Here is an 8,379-nt window from a genome sequence, read left to right on the forward strand (position 1 = left end):
AAAAGTCAATTTACATCAGATTCCTTATTGTTAAAATGATGGCAATATTGGTTACTTTAATTTTTTGGAGGTAGAGGAATTCCAAGATTTGCAAATGTGTAATATTGTTAGGAGAATGATTGCATTTTGTTAATGGGTCCTTGAGCCAGTCAGCTTGGGATCGTTAAAGGCCCTGCAAAACTGCTTACTTGCCATTTCTAGTTCTGGGCTCAACTCCTTGTCCATATGTCATCATTGTCCTAAATATATATACCAATGGACTAATCACTCAAATGCATGTCAAAGATGAGGGAATAGACTTCCTTCAGTTATTTAATGTTTTCTATTTGGATTGTTAAACTGATTTTTTTTATGTCAGTGGCTGGAAATGTCATTCGTGACCAGGATCTCACTGAGGAGATCCTTTGGTAATCTGGAACTTTATGCAATGATCACACTATTGAATTTTGATAGAAGCAGTGTCCAAAAACTATATCACTTATAGGGAAACGTTCTTTATTTTGGATTTTATACAAGACACTTTCCAAGACAGAGGGTGAATGTTATCTTAAGGAACACAATTACAAATGGCTATTAAATCAATGGAGGAACTCCATGGTGTCAGGAGACTGTAAAATATTTCCAATGAAGATCAATGTGCAAGAACATCCTTGAGAAAAAATGTATGGTTAGAAAGAGAGATGGGCCAGATAAGAAATGATAGGGAAATAAGGGAATAACAGATGAATTATCCAAGTCCTGAAACAATGTCCATGAAATGTAAAAGGAACCAAAGGAAAATTTTTTACATGTTGGATGAATTTTCTATGGAACAGCTGAGAAAAAGCATGGACAAGAATTGCAAAGTCTGAGAAAATATGGAATGGTTGTGATCTGTACTGTTGGTTCCACTAAAATATTAAGTAATGATTATTATGTAGGTATAGAAATAATTTTATTGCTGGAAGGAATAAAAGACAATAAAATTGCAAGTTCTTCCTTGCCCCTCCAGCCTTGTCAATTAAATCCTTTTTAACAAAGGTTTTTTTTCTATGATTTGCATAGGACACAAGTATCTCAGGAGAGAAAAGAAATTTTCTCACAGTCAAATAAGGGACTGAGCTCACAGAGTGGATACTGAAATGAAATTTAAAAAAAAATTTAAATACAGACTTAAAATGTCTGAAATGTTTTTCTAGCTAGCTAGGTATGCCTGTCTGGGGCCTGCACAACAAAATAGCTAAAGATAACCCTTGGGCTATAATTTAAAGAATTAGTCAACATCTATTTCCCACTCCAGCAGATGGCAGTGAAGGCAAGAACAGCTGAGATGCTCAAAGACATCAGTAGCTCTGTAGCATGAGAAATATGATATGTTTAAAGCACACATGTTCTCTCGATATATGTTCCCTAGATGTCTCTACCTTTTATAGCTAAAGGTAATCGCTAATATTTATGTGGTGCTTATAGTTTGCAAAATCCTATACAAATATCATCTCATTTTATCTCATAACAACCCTGTGAGACAATTGCTGTTCAGCATCAGTTTGTGAAAATCATCTTTCCAGGTTTTTCTGAAATCATCCTGCTGGTCATTTCTTATAGAACAACAATATCCCATCACATTCATATACCATAACTTAGTCAGTCATTCCCCAGTTGATGAGCATCCTCTCAATTTCCAGTTTCTTGCCACCACAAAAAGGGCTGCTTCAAACATTTTTGCTCATGTGGGTCCTTTTCCTTCTTTTATGAGCTCTTTGGGATACAGACTCAGTAGAAACACTGCTGGATCAAAGGATATGCAAATTTTATAGCCCTTTGGGCATAGTTGCAAATTACTCTATAGAATGTTTGGATCATTTCACAACTCCACCAACAACGCATCAGTGTCCCAGTTTTCCCATGTCCCCCCCAACATATATCATACACTCTTGTTCTTGTTCCCTGCATATGCTTCTGTCTTCCCTGAACTATACCTTTTTTTTTTAAATCAAGTTAGCTAATGTTTCTATTTTATCATTTTTCTTTTTTAAAAAAAAGTTCTTAGGGACAGCTAGGTAGTGCAGTGGATAGAGCACCAGCCCTGAAGTCGGGAGGCTTGACTTCAAATGTAGTCTCAGACATTTAACACTTCCTGGCTGTGTGATCCTGGACAAATCACTTAACCCCAATTTCCTCAGGGGAAAAAAAAAAGTTCTTACTTTTATTTATTAATTCAATGCATTTTTTCTTTCAATTTTGTTACTCTTTGGTGTTACCTTTTTTGATGTTTGGGATTTCTGTTTTGGTATTTAGTTAGAGATTTATTAATTCTCCATTTCTTTTAGTTGAATGCCCAATTCAATTGATCTGTTCTTGTTGGAAGTAATCCATTTGGGTGGTACTCTGTCCAACCCATCAAGTGCTTTTGAATTAGCAAGAAATAAGTATTGTTTTCTCTATATCTTTCAGTCAGACTATGAAACTGTGATCTACTATAGATGATCATTTGTGAAGGCCTGTCCATTCCTTTTTCTTATATTAATTTGCCAATGCATTTCTGTTCCCTTCTCATTCCTTCATAGGATGGATTTAATGAATGTCTTCCTCCCAAAATAGGAAAGTAGTCATTGATATTTTCTTAGTCACATTTATTTGTTTTTTGTTTTCATTTATGCATTTGGGTTTTTTTTTTTAATGTCACCATAGTTACCCTTGGTACCCTTGGTATCCATCTGCCTTCTTCTAGAGAGGTTTCCCATATAACAAATAATATTTTATAGACAAAAAAAATTAAAAAGAGGAAAAAATCAACATATATGATCAATACATTGAGTGAATCTGAAAATACATGTAATCACAGAATATAAAATGGTTAATTTTGATTACATGAAATTAAAAATATTTTCTATAAACAAAAACAAATACAGTGAAGATTAGAAGGAAAGCAGAAAATTTGGCAGGGAGGAGGAAATATTATAACACATTTCTCTGATAAAGGCTTTATTTCTAAAAGCTATTCCCCAGTTGACAAATGATCAAAGGCTATAACAGGCATTTTTCAGGAGAAATCAAAGCTAGCAATAGTCAAAAACAAAAGGTGTTGTAAATCACTACTGATAGGAGAAATTCAAATTAAAACAACTTTGAGATACTGCCTCACACACTTCATGCCTATCACATTCAGTAACATTACAGAAAAATGAAATGACAAATACTGGGGAAAATATGAAAAAAGTGGGATACTAATACACTATTGGGGGGATTGTGAACTAGTTCAACCATTCTGGGAAAAAAATTGGGACTAAAACCAAAAGACCATAAAAATATGCATCTCCTTTGACCTAGCAATACCATTACTAGATCTGTAGCCCTAAGAGATAAAAAAATGCTCATAAATGTTTGATAGTATTATTGTTGTTACTACTATTATTATTTTGATTATTTGCCTTCTATGGATATATTACTACATGTAATTATTAAAATTCTATTCTCTACCAATCTACTTATGTTACCTCCATCTTTTATGTGTGATGCTGAGCTCTAGATTTAGGAGCACAGAATGACAGGATGATGATCTTTGGATCAGGGGAATAGCTCAGATGAACATAATATTAAGTAAAGGAGAAAAGCCACTCTCTGTGTAAGAAGGGATCTCAGAGACGATCCAGTGCAATACCATATTGTACAGTGGAAGAAACACAAGTGAAGTAACTTTTCTAAAGTTATCCAGGAAAACAGTATCAGAACTGGGAATAGAACTCTGCTCTCCTCATTCCCATCCCAGGGCTCTTTCTCTGATACTATCCCATACCTATCAAGTGACTTCTCTAAGAGGACTTGTGCAGGGGGTAGGGAGAAGGCTGGATTGGTATAACTGAAGCACTTCAGTAATTTCTCTCTGCCCTCCAATCCCTGGTATTGGATTGCCATGGATATCTGAAATTCCATTGTTAGTGACTAACTCCTTTGAGCTTAGCCATTGACCTTTCCAGGTCTCTCAGGAGCCAAACAGGACAGATCCAGTTCCTCTTCCACAGTATTTGAAGGCAGTCAACATTTCCCCAGAGTCTTCTCATATAACAGAGCTGAGAACATTTGTACAAATTGTTCCTTTTTCCCCTTCAACTTCTGTCCTTGGACTATAGCCAGTGGAATTCTTGATAGTGGGATCACTGGATCAAAGGGCAGAGACAATTTTATAGTCTTGAATCCTCTTGCTAGTGGCTTTCCAAAACATTTCTCCAGTTTACATGGCCACAAGCAATTTTTCTTCATAGTCCTCTTCCCCTCTTAATTATTTCATTTCATTATATACACACATACATAAAAATATATATACACTTGCACACACGTATATATACACATATATGTATACATACATATACAATATACATTTATACTATATATATTTATTTCACAATATACATTTATACTATATATTTATAGATTTTTTTATACATATTTGCTTGTAGTTTCCCCCACTAGACTGTGAGCTCCTTGAAGACAGGAATTTTTTTTAAGCTCTTTTTTGTATTCCTAGCACTTAGCACAATTCCTTGTACATTGTCACCACTTAAGAAATGTTTTATTGGCTATCAAAATTTTAAAGCCTTTTTTAAAAAGCCAAATTGATAGAGTAGAATGGCTGAAACCTTCTCAAAAATATCTGTGACATTTTAAATTGTTCTAGTGTGTGGGCTGGAAAAATCAGTTAGAATGGATGGCATATTGGATTGGTCTTTTGGAACCTCTTTAATTTTACTTCAAAAAAAAAAGATACAACAGTTACCAAAAAGGAAAGGCTGTCTGGAGCTTTTAGGGGCCTCCAAACTTAGTATTTTCCAGCACTGTGTTATGGCAGCCAATTAAATTAATCTGATTCCAGACTACTTTAAGAGAAGCAAAATGTCTAGGACATTTGGGTGAGTTGTTATACTGCACTCTGTCCTGGCCAGATTACATCTGAAGTATTGTAATAGATTCTGGGCCCCACCTTTTAGGAAAGACAATGATAATCTGAAAAGCATCTACTGTCTTTCAGTAGAGTCAGGTAACCAAGACTATCAAGAGCATCTAGTTCATGCTGTATGAAAACCAATTGAATGAATTTGGCATGTTTAGCTTGAAGACAAGAAGAATTGGGAATAAGGAGGAAGAAAAATGGGATTGGAGAGAATGAAAGCTGTCTTTAATTATTCAAAAGGCTGTCATATGGAATATAAGATCTAGGTTATTCATTCTTCCTCCTTTCTCATGGATTCAGTATCTGTGTTAGGGTCTTTCCTTCCATGTCTCTCTCAGGCTACCTCTTTGACTGGAAGGCACTCTCTTCTCATTTCTACCTTTCAGAATCTAAAACTTCCTTCAAAGATTGGCTTGAATGTGCTGCTATATGTTTAACAACTGAGCTCTCTGGAGGAAAAATATATGCACACAAACACATCTAAATGTGGTTTTGTTCTGTGTAAGTTTATTCTCCAATTCTTTTTTCTTGTCGTATTGCAATAGCTAGCATTTCTAGCACTAAATAAGATAATAATGGTTATAACACCTCTGCTTTGCACCTGATCTTACTGGAAAGGACTCTAGCATTTTCCCATTACAACAATGTTTCCTTTTAGTTTTTGTTGCTGTTCAGTCATTTTTTCAGTTGTGTCCCATTCTTCATGACCCCATTTAGGGTTTTCTTGGCAAAGATATTGAAGTGATTCACCATTAAATGACCTGCCACAACTAGTAAGTATCCGAGGCCAAATTTGAACTCAGGAAAATGAATCTTCCTGACTCCAGATCTAACATTCTATATACCATAATACCAAACTGCTCTCTTGGCTTTAGATAGATACTATTTATTATATTAAGGAAAGTTTCATTTTTCCTATTCTTTTTGATGTCTTTAATGGAAATTAATTGTTCAGTTTTTTCCAAAAGCTTTTTTTCATCATCTTTTGACATAATTATATGGTTTTTAAATTATCGTTGTTATTAACATAGTCTATTACATTTCTAGTTTTCCTAACATTGACACCAACCCTGTACCCCTGGTATAAATCCAATCTGGTCATAGCCTATAATATTTTAATATTGTTGTAACTTCTTTGTAAATATTTTTATTTAACATTTTTGCTGTAATAGTCATAAGGGTTATTGAATTATAGTTTTCCTTTTCTGCTTTATTCCCTGCTGTATATATCAAAACCATATTTGTCATAGACAGATTTTAGGAAGATGTCTTCCATTTTTTGAAACATTTTTTAAAATATTAGATTAATTATTTTTAATGTTTATTAGAATTAATTTGTAAATTCATCTAGTCCAGTTTTTTAAAAATTATTTTTGTAATTTCTTTGTAAGTTGTTAAAAAAAAAGTAAGTTGTTTTTTTTCTGAGACTGGGTTATTTAAATATTCTGTCTGGTGTTCTGTTCAGCTAGTATTTTATGTTTATAAATATGTATCCCTTTCATCTATTTTCAGTTTTGTTTGCATATAATTGTACAAATTAGCTCATCACAGTTTCTTTTATTTCATCTTCAATTATTGTGAATTTCTTTTTTTCATTTTTGATACTATTTGATTTCTCTCTATTTAAAAAAATCTCTAATTTTTAAAAAATCAACTCAGTTTCATCTATCAGTTTACTGCTTTTATGTTTTTAATGTTATTTTTTTTTAGATTTTTAGAACTTCTCATTTAGGATTTAGTTGAGTTTTTTGGGTCTTTTGTTGGTTGGTTGGTTTTCTGATTTTTCTTAGTTGAATTCCCAGTTTATTGAACTGATCTTTTTCTCCATCAATATAAGCATGTAGAGATATAAAATTTCCCTTAAGAATTGCTTTATTTGCATGCTTAGAATCTTACTTTTTTCCCTTTGGTACAATTTTTGGTTTCTATATATTCTATACCATTTTAATAACTATTTGTATGTTTAGATATGCATATGTTTCTGTTTCTATATTCTTTGACCCACTGATTCTTTTAGATTAAGTTACTTGGTCTTGAATCAAATTTTAAGCCTCTCTTTAGAATGCTGAAATATGCTGTAGTCAGCTCTCTGACTTCCAAGAATCTTTTTTTATTATTAATTCATTTTATTTAAGAATAAGAAAAAAAAGAAAAACTTTTAATACAAAACTGAATTAAAAATAAAAACAACAAAAGAGAACATTTTCATGTGCCCAGAAGTATATCAAGGAGGATTCAAAATATATAACAACAAATTTCCAGATCAATAAAGTATATATATATATATATATATTAATAGAAGAAATTATATTCATGAATGTCAATTTTTTCTTTACTTCCTTGTAAATTGTTGTTTTCTTCTTTGCTGCACACCTTATTTACTTTATTCTTTCCCCCTTTCATTACCCTCACCCCCCCCCCGCAAGCTACAGTTAAGAAAAATATATTTATGTAGACATATGTAGACATACATATATACATATATAACATATATATATATATATATATATATATATATATATATATACACTCACACATACATTTTTCCCATCCCTATTCTTTGCTTTAATTCTGCTCTTTAACTTGCCTTGTTATTATAACCTAACATCCTCTCACCCAAGGATCCCTCCCTTGTCTTCTTTCCTCATTCTTTGTTCCTCATCCATCATTCCTCCCCCCCTTATTTCTTTATAGATTTTGGAGGGTGCTATACCCTTCATGGTATATAGGTTGTGTTGCCTATTTAACCCATACCTGAGGTGAGTAGATTTTCAGAACTATGAGCCCTCCTCCTCCCTCTAATGCCTCTTTGTCTATTCCTTCCTCTGCACTTCATTTGTATAACATAATTACTATTTTTACCTTAACTCTGTCCCAATCTTTCTTTTGAGCTACCCTATTGCTGATGTGAAACTTAAACATATGGTATACATTTCCAATGTAAAAAAAACAAACAATTTGTCTATATTGATTCCTTGAAACTGAACTTTTATATTGGCTCTTATATGTTAAATTTTCTATTAAGTTCAGGTTGGGTTAATAGAAAGTTTTGAAAAAATCTGCAAGTTAGTTTAATGTTAGTTTTTTCTCATTATAGATAATTTTGCTGGATATGATATTTTTGGCTGCAGGTCTAGTTCTTTTGATTACCAATAGATATAATTCCAGGACCTGTGGTCTTTTATTGTGGCTTCTGATAAGTCTTGTACAATTATAATTGTAGCTCCAGAATATTTGAATTTTTTTCCCTTGTTTGTTAAATAATTTTCTCTTTGATCTGAGGGTTTTGAAATTTGGCAACAATATTCCCGTTTATTTTCCCATAAAGGATCTCGTTGAAGTGGTGATTGGTGGATTTTTTCTATTTCTACTTTCCCCTCATGTTCTATCATTCCAGGACAGTTTTCTTGGATTATTTCCTGCATTATTGTGTCAAGGTTCTTTTTTTGGTT

This window comes from Sarcophilus harrisii, chromosome 1, assembly GCF_902635505.1.
Source record: "Sarcophilus harrisii chromosome 1, mSarHar1.11, whole genome shotgun sequence".
NCBI lineage: Eukaryota > Metazoa > Chordata > Mammalia > Dasyuromorphia > Dasyuridae > Sarcophilus > Sarcophilus harrisii.